Genomic DNA, 13210 nt, shown 5'->3' with positions numbered 1-13210 from the left:
ATCTTTTTCAACCACAACGGTGTGAGACTAGAAATCAATGACAAGAAAAAAACTGCAAAAAATAAAAACACAAACACGTGGCAGCTAAACAATATGCTACTGGACAACCAATGGGTTACTGAAGAAATCAAAGAGAAAATTAAAAAATACCTGGAGACAAATGAAAAAGAAAACACAATGATCTAAAATCTATGGGACAGGGACTTCCCTGGTGGTCCAGTGGTAAAGAATCCACCTTCCAATGCAGAGGACGCAGGTTCAATCCCTGCTCAGGGAATTCAGATCCCACATGCCACAGAGCAACTAAACCCACATGCCACAGCTACTGCCCGCATGCACCTCAATTAGAGAGCCTGCATGCTGCAAACTACAGAGCCCATGTGCTCTGGAACAACTGCGCCACAACTACAGAGCCCACGTGCCCTGGAGCCTGTGAGCCACAACTAGAGAGGAGAAAAACCCACAGGCTACAACTAGAGAGAAGCCCGTGCACCCCAATGAAAGATCCCGCATGCCTCAACGAAGATCCCGTGTGCTGAAGCTAAGACCCAACACAGCCAAAAATATATATATAATAATAAAAGAGAATCTATGGGACAGAGCAAAAGCAGTTCTAAGAGGGAAGATTATATTGATACAACCCTACTTCAGGAAATAAGAAAAATCTCAGATAAACAATTTAACCTTATACCTAAAGAAACTAGAAAAAGAACAAACAAAACCAAAATCTAGTAAAAGGAAAGAGTTAATAAAGATCAGAGTGGTAATAATGAATAGAGACTGATAAAACAATAAAAAAATCAATAAAACTAAGTGCTGGTTTTTGAATAGAGAAACAAGACGATAAACCATTAACCAGACTCATGAAGAAAAAAAAGAGAGATGGTCCAAATAAATAACATCAGAAATGAAAGAGGAGGTGTTACTACCAACACCACAGAAATACAAAGGATCATAAGAGATTACAATGAATGATGATGTACCAATAAACTTGACAACCTAGTAAAAAATGGATAAATTCCTGGAAACATATAATCTCCCAAGACTGAATCAGAAATAAATACAATATATGAACAGAACAATTACCAGTAATGAAATTGAATCAGTAATTTAAAAAAAACTCCCAACAAAAGAAGTCCAGGACCAGAGAGCTTCACAGGTGAATTCTACCAAATATTTAAAGGGTTAAGACTTATTCTTCTCAAACTATTCTAAAAAAACTGAAGAGGAAGGAATGCTTCTGAATTCATTCGCCAAGACCAGCATCACCCTGATACCAAACAAGACAAAGACACCACAAAAAAAGAAAATTACAGGCCAATACCCTTGATGCACATAGGTACAAAAATTCACAACAAAATATTAGGAAACCAAATTCAACAACACATTGAAAGGATTATACAACATGATGAAATGGGATTTATCCTAGAGATGCAAGAACTGTTGAATATCTGCAAATCAATCAATGTGATATAACACATTAAACTGAAAAATAAAAATTATATGATCATCTCAATAGATGAAGAAAAAGCCTTTGATTCATTTATGATAAAACTCTCAACACAGTGGGTACAAAGGGAACAGACCTCAACATAATACAAGTCGTATATGACAAACCTATAGCCAATTTCATATGCAACTGTCAAAAGCCAAAATCATTTCTTCTAAGATCAGGAATTAGAGGATATCTGCTCTTGTTACTTTTATTCAACATAATATGGAAGTCCTAGCTACAGCCACCAGATAAGAAAAAGAGATTTAGAAATCCAAATTGGAAAGGAAGAAGTAAAACTGTCAGTTTGCAAATGACATAATACTACATATAGAAAATCTTAACAACACCACCATAAAACTATTAGAACTAATAAATGTATTTCACTAAGTTGCAGGATAGAAAATTAATATACAGAAATCTGTTGCATTTCTTTACACTAACAACAAACTCTCAGTAAGAAAAATTAAAAAACAATCGCATTTTCAATTGCATCAAAAAGAATAAAATACCTAGGAATAAATCTGATCAAGAAGGTAAAGGACTTGTACTTGGAAAACTGTAAGACATTGATTTAAAAAAATTAAAGACAACACAAACAATGGAAAGATATACCATGATCATGAACTGGAAGAATTAATATTATTAAAATGACTATATGAGCCAAGGCAATCTACAGATTCAATGCAATCTCTATCTAAATGCCAATGGCAATATTCACAAAACTAGAACAAGTAATTTTAAAACTTGTATGGAACCACAGAAGACCCCAAATAGCCAAAACAATCTTGAGAAAGAGGAACAAAGCTGGAGGTATTCGCTCCCTGTTTTCAAACTATGCTACAAAGTTACAGTAATTAAAACAATATGGTACTGGTGCAAAAACAGACAGATCATTAGAAGGGAATAGAGAGACCAGAAATAAACCACACTTATATGGTCAATTAATCTACAATAAGGAGGCAAGAATATACAATGGGGAAAAGACAGCGTGTTTTATAAATGGTGTTGGAAAAAACTGAAATGCTATATGCAAAAAAATGAACCTGGACTACTTTCTCACACCATGTACAAAAATAAACTCAAAATGAATTAGTAAGACCAAACCATAAAATTCCTAGAAGAAAACACAGGCAGTGCACTCTTTGACATTGGTCTTAGCAATATTTTTTGGGATCTGTCTCCTCAGGCAAGGAAAACAAAGCAAAAATAAACAAATGGGACCACATCAAACTAAAAAGCTTTTGCACATTGAAGGAAACTAGCAAGAAAATTAAAAAGCAGCCTACTTAATGATAGAAGATATTTGCAGATGAAATATCCATTGGGGGTTAATATTCAAAATAAACAAAGAACTCATACAACTCAATATCAAAAAAGCAAACAACGCAATTAAAATATGAGCAGAAGACCTGAACATTTTTCCAAAGACTACAGATGGCCAACAGACATATGAAAAGATGCTCAACATCACTGATCATCTAAAAAATGTAAATCAAAACCACAGTGAAATATCAGCTCATACTTGACAGAATGGCTATCGCCAAAAATACAATAAATAGCAAGTGTTGGAAAGGATGTGAAGAAAAGGGAGCCCTCGTGCATTTTTGGTGGAATTATAAACAAGTGCAGGCATTATGAAAAACAGTAGGGAGTTTCCTCAAAAATTAAATAGAACAGTCATATAATTCAGCAATTTCACTTCTGGGTATTTACCTGAAGAAAACAAAAACACTAATTCAAAAAGATATATGCACACCAATGTTCATTGTAGCATTATTTACAATAGTCAAGATATGGAAGCAACCTATGTGTTCATGGATAGATGGATGAATACAAAAGATATGATATACATATACTTGTATATATATACACACAATGGAATACTACTCAGACATAAGAAAAAATGAAGCCTTGCCATTTACCTCTAGATCCATGGATGGATCTAGAGGGTACTATGCTAAGTGAAATAAGTCAGACAGAGAAAGACAAATATCATATGATCTCACTTATATATGGAATCTAAAAAACAAAACAAACAAACAAACAAAAAAGAAAACAGACTCATAGATAAGGAACAAATGGGTGGTTGCCAGAAGGGAGAGAGATAGAGCGGGTGAAACAGGTAAAGGGAATTAAAAGGTACAAACTTCCAGTTCTATAATAAATAACTCACAGGGATGTAATACACAGTATAAGGATCATGGTCAATAATATTGTAATAACTTTGTACAGGGACAGATTGTTACTAGACTTATTGTATGCAAATATCAAATCACTATGATGATTGGAAGGAAGGAAGAAAGAAAGGAAGGAAGGAAGGAAGAAAAGAAAGGAAGAAAGAGAAAGAAAGAAAGAAAGAAGGAAAGAAAAGAAAAAAGAAAGAAAAGAAAGAAAGAAAGACAGAAAGAGAAAGAAAGATAGAAAGAAAGAATAAAGATTGGGGAGAAAAGAAAAAAGGTATAAAGATTGGAGAAAAAAGGAAACAAACTATTACTGTTTGCAAATTATAAGATTGTAAATGTGGAATGTAAAAAACTCTATAGAAAAATCATTAGAATCAATAAAAGCATTTAGCAAGATTACGGGATACAAAAATAATATGCTCAGGGGGGTTTCCCTGGTGGCGCAGTGGTTGAGAGTCCGCCTGCCGATGCAGGGGATACGGGTTCGTACCCCGGTCCGGGAAGATCCCACATGCCGCGGAGCGGCTGGGTCCGTGCCATGGCCGCTGAGCCTGCGCATCCGGAGCCTGTGCTCCGCAACGGGAGAGGCCACAACAGTGAGAGGCCCATGTAACACAAAAAAGAAAGAAAGAAAAATAATATGCTCAAATCATTTACCTTTCTATATACCAGGCACAAATAATAAAAATAGAAACATCAAAAAAAAACCCAAAAATAATTACAATAAAAGACCTCAACAGGGAATATGATAAAACATTATCAAGAAACATTAAACAGACCTAAATAAATGTCTAGAGATAAGTTATGAGATCAAGAGTATTTTTTATTTGAAAGATGTCATTTCCCTCCAAAATAACATATCAATTCAACGCAATCCCAATAAGAACTCAAAAATGCTGAATAATATATCGTTATGTATATGTACTATGTATATATATATATATCTCACATTTTCCTCATCCATTCATCCACTGATGGACTCTCATGTTGTTTCCAAACAATGCTACAATGAACATGGGGGTTTAAATATCTCTTCAAGATACTGATTTCAAGTCCTTCAGATATATACCCGGGAGAGGAATTGCTGGATCATATGGTGATTCAAGTTTTAATTTTTTAAAGATGTGGTATATACTATATACAATGAAATATTACTCAGCCATGACATAAAAGGAAATCCTGACATTTGCAACAACATGGATGGACCTTAAGGGCATTATGTAAATGAGATAAGTCCGACAGAGAAGACAAATACTGTATGATCTCACTTACATGTGGAATCTAAAAAGCCACGCTCATAAAGACAGAGTAGAATGGTGATTACCAGGGACAAGGGGTGGGGGAACTGGGAAGATGTTGTTTAAGGCTATAAACTTGCACCCAGAAGGTAAATAAGTTCTGTAGGTCTAATGTACAGTATAGCAGTTATAGTCAACAATACTGTATTATAAACTTCACAGTTGCTAAGAGACAAGATTTTAATTGTTCTCACCACAAAAAAGAAATGATAGATATGTGATAGGATAGAGGTGTTAGCTAACATTATGGTGCCTTTCAGATTACAATATATAAATGTATCAAACCAACACGTTGTATACCTTAAACTTATACAGTGTTATATGTCAATTATATATAAATTTAAAAATCCAAAAAGAGTTATTTATCTTTTTGCTTTATGGAGCTTTACACACTAATCTAAAATATATTCATAAGTACAAAGGACCAAGAAAAACCAAGACATTTTCAGAACAAGTTGGAAGATCTTGCCTTACTTTGTATCAAGACTTATTACAAAGCTGTAATAATTAAGATAGAAACAAACAGTCCAGTGGAGTAGAATAGAGTATAAAGAAACATACCCAAGCAAGTATGGATAAAAGATTGTCGGATACAAATGAGGACATAATGCCTTTCCATAAATTGTACTGGGACACACCAACTCCAAGTACGTTAAGAAACCTACATGAGGGAGCTCCCTAGCTGTCCAGTGGTTAGGATTTGGAGCTTTCACTGCCATGGGCCCAGGTTCAGTCCCTGGTCAGGGAACTAAGATCCTGTAAGCCACGTGGCACAACCAAAACAACCCAAAAAACAAAAAAGCAAAAAACCCTACATGAAAGGCAAAATTATATTTAAAAGATAAGATAGCAGACTAGCCTCATGACCTTGAGGTAGAGGAGTTGTTTTTTTTTAAACAATACATAAGAAGTATTATAACCATAAAGGAAATGATCAATAAATGTGATTACATTAAATTAAAAGTACATATTCATCTAGTACCACAAAGAGAGTGAAAATAAGAGCCTCAACTGTGAGAAGTTATTTGTGATATATCTCAGCTACTAACGTCTAGTATTCTGAATATATGTTATTAATTATTTACGAGAATTATAACCACCAGATTGTCCAAACCTAAAAGCCTGATCATACCTAACATTGATGACAATGTGAAACAACAGGAACTATCTTATCCTGTTGGTGTGAGTGGAAAGTGTCACAATTCTTTGACAAATTGTTACATAGGAAAATTTAAGATACACATCCAGTGACCAAAGAGCACCACGCCCAGACATTTACCCTAGAGAAACTGTTGCACACCGGGACCCAGGGGACATGTATGACTGTTTATTGCCACACTGTGATCATTCCAAACTGAAAACAGCACAAATGTCAACACACAGTAGAAGGGATAAATACATTGTGCATTCAGTGGAATATGATAAGACAATGAAAATTAATAAACTACTGCTATAGTCTCGAAAAACATGGATAAATCCCCAAAACATAATGTCAAGCAAGAAAAGCCAGCCGCAAAGGACTGACTATACGTGGCATTATTACATTCCTATAAAATTTCAAACCTAGGCAAAAGGAAATTATATGTCTTATGAATGGATTCATATATGGCAAAACTACACGCAAAGCACAGAAGTGACTGTGACAAAAACCAGGATTGGCTTTCGTTTGGAGCTGTAAGTCCCCTGAGCATGTAGCACAGGCCAGACACACACACAGTTGGCACTCAAGACATTTTTATTTTCATTAGATGCTATGGTATCTACAATGTAAGTTATTAAAGTGTAATTGTTAAACATCCTTGTGGTCTAACCTTGTCTCCATTCCAGGCCACAGGTCGCAGACAGGACAATCACAAAACTGTCCCTGCTGGTCACGACTCCCTCAGGTAGTGTTTGCTGAGAGCTCTTTCGATGGACATAAAAAATAAAAATAAAATTTAAAAGACCCACAGCTCTTCTGCGCAAGACTCTCACATCACGAAGGGGAGGCAGGTGAGAACAGAGACAACGACAAAAGAGTGTAGGACATGAAAGTGCTGTTAATGATTAAATACGTTACATTTGTTGTAAAAATGAATTGCTTTCCACAGGGGTCTTCCATCGTTTAGCCAGGCACTCCCCAAAGGAAGTTGGTGTGAGACAGTTCGCCCAGTGAGGAGGGATGAGAGGAGAGATTTGCTGGTATTCCAAACCTCACCGCTTCTACTTATGTCTACTGCTCGTTGCTTACTGCCTCTAGAAGGACATGTGCTGATTTCACCTACATCACCCCACCCCCCAGGAGAGGCTGGGAACGTGTGTTGGATTTTGGTAATGAGGGTCAGGGGCCAGGAAACCTGAGAAGGGGAGTGTGGGGCATGCCCTGTGGAAGCAGATGGTTCTCTGACAAGACACTATAGCTTGGAAGGAGGACTTGGGACTCAAAAGGGGCAGCATCCCTAGAAGAGCCTGAAATTGAGGGGTTAGGATGTGCTGGCCACAGTGATAGATGGACATGGCCTCTGGCTATGGGAGATGGTCGGGGACACCTCTCTTGGGACCCCAGATGGATTGAGCTGCCAGTTATCGTGTGTGTTTATTTCCCTAGTCTTATCCGGGATCTTGTAGTGGAGTCTTGGTTAAGTATTCCTGCCTGTTGCCAGGTGCTGCCCACAGGGAAATCAGTGAGAAGCAGCAAATCATTAGGATTTAGAAGGGGAGTGGCACCACCTGAAGCTACCTTGGTGATGGCAGCAGTGACCCGCCAGGAGTCTCCAAGGAGAAGGTGAGCAACAGAAGGCGGAATCAGGGCTACTAAACCCAGCCTCCCCTCCCCAGTGTGCCCATGTGACAGACCCCAGTTATGTTTTATGAAGGGGGTCAGCAGGTTCTGCTTTGTCAGGGCAGCTGACTTTGGGCCAGCGCAGGGTGGCAGGGGGACTCTCTGTTTCTCACCAGGAGTCTGCATTTCCCCAGGAAGCAGGAGGACGCTGGAGTAAGTTGCATAGTGGGTGATCACAGAGCAGGACAGATAGGGCTTGCGAAAATCTCTCTTCCAAATATATCTCAAAGGGCATTTGAGACAACTGTTGGTGGCTCCCCAGGACACAGATGTGGAGTGCTATCCAAAAAGCCCATTGCTCTCCCAGGCCTAATTTGTCACTCTCAGGTCAGGGAGCAAGTATGGGCATGTTCCTGATTTAGTCTCTGCCTTGTCACTTTCTGAGGGAGAGATTTCCCAAGTCCAGCAGATCCCCCGCATTGTGTTTTCACAGCTGTGTGCTGTGCTGCTGTCACCAGTTCATGGAAGAGAGACTTCCAGTATAGACAGGACTCCCAGATGAGCAGAGAGCACGCTGAGTTCCCGAATGAGGTTTTAGAGGCAACAACAAACAAACAACTTAGATAAGGAATCTGGGGCAGGACCACTTGCAACCCAGGCTGACCCAGAAGTGCACTTCCCTTCCAGACTCCAAGATTCCAGACGCCAGGAGCTAATGTCCTGGAATCGGGCCTAACATGTAATCAAGGCTATGAAAAAGGAGATCATTTTTGCCTGCCAGTTTTAATTGAATTGTGGGGAAATTAGGATTAACTAGAGCCCAAGACAGACAGTTTCTTAAAATACCAAGGAGAGAAGCCACATGCCATTCGGAGGTAGGCTGTTCCTGCCACAGCAGAAGCAAAGGCATCTCCCATGTAGCTCCCATGTACAGATCCGAGATTCCCTCCTGCCACTTGGGTTTTCAATCCAAGGAAGTATTGGGAGGCATTCAGATTCCAGCTCTGGGTTATCCTTGCAAGCGCTGCCTCTCCAACTGCATCTCATCCAACTACAAAGTGGGGTCTTAGGAAAACAAATGGTCTCATAAATCTGGAAATAGCCAAAGCGGCACATTATTTTGAGACATGTCATTGCAGTTCTGCTGAAACCCTTAGTTTATTTCCACCTGGGATTTTTGCACAGGGAAGTTGAGATTGGTGGGGAGTAGGTGGAAGCCTCTCTAGCTGCTGTGGAGATGGGAGAGGAATAGAATAAAGTGGGTGTTTAGAAAATCCATGAGGCAACTTGACTTATTCATGCCAAGACCTCTCCCTCCAGATCACCTCTACTCCTGGTAGAGCAGAGATGGCCCCCGCTGATGAGAAAACTCTAAATTTCACCCCTGTCCAAAGACTAAAGAGGAAAATATACTTGCATGGATGGGAAATGCACTGGAGAGAGGCACAGAATTTTCACTTTTAATAAAAATAAAACAAGACTGCCGTTGAGGGAAATGAAAATGGACTTCTGAAAAGAGATACTTTTGGTAGTTCTGAGCAATGGAACATGGTCTGCTGGGTTTCACAGACCAGGGCACATATCCTGTAAAAACTGACAACTGAAAAAGAGATGGGGGGCTTCCCTGGTGGCGCAGTGGTTGGGAGTCCGCCTGCGATGCAGGGGACACGGGTTCGTGCCCCGGTCCGGGAAGATCCCACATGCCGCGGAGCGGCTGGGCCCGTGAGCCATGGCCGCTGAGCCTGCGCGTCCGGAGCCTGTGCTCCGCAACGGGAGAGGCCACAACAGTGAGAGGCCCGCATACCGAAAAAAAAAAAAGAGATGGGAATCCTGGACAAGCGGTGCTCCTGTAGCCTGGACAGAGATCTGCAAATTAAACTGCTTAGTTACTGACCATGCTTGACAAGTGTCTGATTTGGACATGTCCACCCAAGTCCTTGGTGATAGGCAGTTTAGAATCCACACTGTGCCTCTGTCCTCACACTGTGAGGTGCTTTGCTGGCCATCGGATACCTCCATTTGCTAAGTACCTCCTGGCCTGGGCTGGCGGAGCACTCTTTGCCAATTTCTTTGCCAAGCTCTAAGGTCTCTTCCCTCCCAACTGTGGAGTCCTGCCTGCCTTTGGGTCCAGTGCTCTACCCGTGCCATTTGGCAGCTTGAAAATAAATGGAAATCCACAAATAGGCAGTGTGGGCAGCTGGCCGCTTCTTCTACCTGCAGACGAGGATATGGCTAACGCAGTTCACGCCAAAGGAAGCCAAAGGTGACATATATTGGGAAACTTTCTACTTCTTGGAAATGATTCCTTTTATTGCTTTTCAAAGAAAATTTAAAATTAAGGAGACTGAATTACAAGTGTCTGTTATAGGAAGTAGTAAGATGACCATCGATTAGGTCTTGAAGAGAGACTCACATCTCAGATTTTGCAGTCTTAGACTTGTACCCACAAAACCTCCAAAGAATTGTACGCTCCCAGAGAAGTTAACCCCTTTAGCCTTTAAATACTCACCATCCGCACATGCACACATACACAAACCATTTTCTCCAGGATACCCAAACCTTACAACACCTGCGATTTGATTCTCTGATATAGAAATAAACATGACTCAATCCTGCTTCTTAAAAGACTGCCACATGTGAAAATGGCTTCAATGGGAGCAATAAAGGTATTATGATGACTTTTTTCTTGTATTAATCCTCTGGGTCTCATGGGGAGTTTACCCTTCCTGGGCTCTAGGAGGCAGAGGCAGTGGACATCTTATACAAATCCCCCCTTCTGGGAATGGCTGGAACATCCCCCAGCAAATCACAGGTCTCTGCTTGCAGGATGGTTTTCAATTGAACTTAGCAAGTATTTATCGAGCTCCTTGCTGTGCCCCAGGCCTCAGCTAGGCTAAGCCATGCACAGGAAGAAAGATGGAGAAGCACCTCCACCTCCTCTGCCCCTGGTCAGGGTGGACTGCTGGCTCCAGCTGGAGAGCAGGGTGAGCCAGGCTGTGGGAAGAAGCTCCCACAAGGCCAGGCTTTGGGACATGTCAGCCCTTAAGACTTGTTTCCACACTATTCACCCAGAAAGTTACATCAGAGGCAGCATGGAAGGAAAGGGCAATTCAACCCCCCCCCATCCACAGTCCAGAGGCAGAGGGAAGAAGAAAGGTGAGACATGGCAGGACATGGTCTGAGGTGCAGTCAGGCTTGTAGCCTGGAAGTGAGGCAGGGGATGGGTTAAAAATGCACTTGGGGGCTTCCCTGGTGGCGCAGTGGTTGGGAGTCCGCCTGCCGATGCAGGGGACACGGGTTCGTGCCCTGGTCCGGGAAGATCCCACATGCCGCAGAGCGGCTGGGCCCGTGAGCCATGGCCGCTGAGCCTGCGCGTCCGGAGCCTGTGCTCCGCGACGGGAGAGGCCACAACAGCGAGAGGCCCGCGTACCGCAAAAAAAAAAAAAAAAAAAAAAAAAAAAAAAATGCACTTGGTTCACCAGCTATTGAAAGCCAAGCAGGGAAAGCCCCTGAACCCATCAGCTTACCCATGTTTCATTTCCAGAGGGCAACTGCTCTGCAGTGAGAACGGCCCCTGGGATCCCAGCTCTCCCCACTGTGGTAATGGGCGATTTCATTTGTGATAAAGAACACAAGCTCCGGAGTATGTGTGCTTGGGATTAAATTCTGGCTCTGACACTTCAACTTCTAACCCTCCATTTCCTCACCTATAAAGGGGGATAAGAGTAATAACACCTCCCTGATAGGGATGATGTGAAGTCCAAGGAGATCACTTAAGTAAGCACAGGATCAGGCACCAGGATTCAGTAACGTTGCCTATTGTTCCACATTTCCTCAGCAAATATATATTAAGTGTCTCCTAAGACTGTGTCAAGCCTTGTTCTTTGGAGCTCCCCGAAACAAACCCAACAGAATCACTGTCCTGTGGGAACGTATGAAGAGATGAGTAAAGACAAAACAGTGACAGTGCAGGTGGGAAGCGCCACGAGGAAGGAAGCCAGGAGGCTATTGGAACATGAGGCAAGGTGCCCTGACCCAGTCGGAGGATGAGCCAGGCTTCTTGGAGCATTCAATTCTCGGTTTGCCTTAAAAGGGAAATAGAACTCACGTGGTGCCGAGAAATATGGGGGATCAGAAGGGCATCTCAGAAAGGCATTATTGACAAGCTCCCAACGGACAGAGCCTATGGAGGCCGAATAGCTAGGAATCCTTGGCAGAAACCCAGGCCAGGGGTAATGAAGGCTGGACTGAGGGCAGTGGAGTCCAGAAATATTTAGGAAGTGAAACTGGCAGAACTCAGAGGTTGGTTGCATGTAGACTGTGGAGGGAGAAATCCAGACCAGGCTTCCAGTGTGGGAAGCTGAGAGGAGGGTTGTGCCAGTGTCTGAAACAGAGCAAGGAGGAGAAGGGCAGGTTTGGGACGGGAGGGTAAGGAGCTTGGGTCTGGGGCAGGTTGGATCAGGCTGGCTTAAATGTCCAGAGGTGGGACAATCAGGAAGTAAGGCAAGGTGACCATGACGATGGGGGCTGAAGTGGGTGGCTGGGCAGACAGAGCGCCCGAGCAGGCAGGGCTTCAGTCTGCTTCTCTCGGGACTCCAGAGGCATCCCTCGCCCTCTGCCATCCTGCACTGGCCCCAATCATGGCTGCTGCAGCAATGGAAAAGCATCATGACTCTTCCATTACTTGCAGATGGTCCACGAAAACACTGGTCCTCTTGCCTTCCGCCCCTGACCTCAGATGCACCCTCCTCCTCTCTGCCCCTGCAGACTGACCTCTCTAAAAGAATACATAAACCAGTTTACTTCCTTGCTTAATAATCTTCAATGGCTCCCCATTGCCTTCACGATTCAAGCAAATCTCTACAGCATGGAGGTTCCATAACTTTCTGTTCATATAGTGTCTACATGGTTTTCAAACAACTAACAGAAAAAGGAACAAGTGTAATCAGCTATGGATATTCTAGAACAGGTAGAGATGGTTTCAGAATCCTTCAGTATCTTCAGTCCCGCCATCATATTGGGTAATACTCCAGCCCCCAATATTGTCAGGCACCAGCATGCCCTAGAATTTCAGAAATGGGAAGGATTTTAGACGCCAGAGAATTCCCTGCCTCATGCAAGGCCTTCATGTTGTGGCCCCTGTGGCCACTCTCCCTCCCCTCCTTCCTCTTCACACCCACTGCCGTTCCTCAGGGAATGCATAGGAGCTGCAGATTCTGGTACCATCCTTTCACGTATCAGACTGCCACACATACCTTTATCAGACTAATTACTACTCATTATTTAGGGCTCATCTTGAAATTCACTGCCTTCAGATCCTTCCAGAAATCTCTGCTGTCTCAGGTCAATTAGGTGTCTTGCTTCTCCACTCCTACCCCTGGGCTTCCTTCCCTCATCATATCACAGCCCACACCGTTGTCCTTGCTGTCTCCTCCTCTTCATGGTGAATTCTCTAAGGCCAGGTGTTGCATCC

This window comes from Aethalodelphis obliquidens, unplaced genomic scaffold, assembly GCF_003676395.1.
Source record: "Aethalodelphis obliquidens isolate GAN/ISIS:26980383/991018 unplaced genomic scaffold, ASM367639v1 scaffold72, whole genome shotgun sequence".
Classification (NCBI taxonomy): Eukaryota; Metazoa; Chordata; class Mammalia; order Artiodactyla; family Delphinidae; genus Aethalodelphis; species Aethalodelphis obliquidens.
This window is presented reverse-complemented; position numbering follows the sequence as displayed.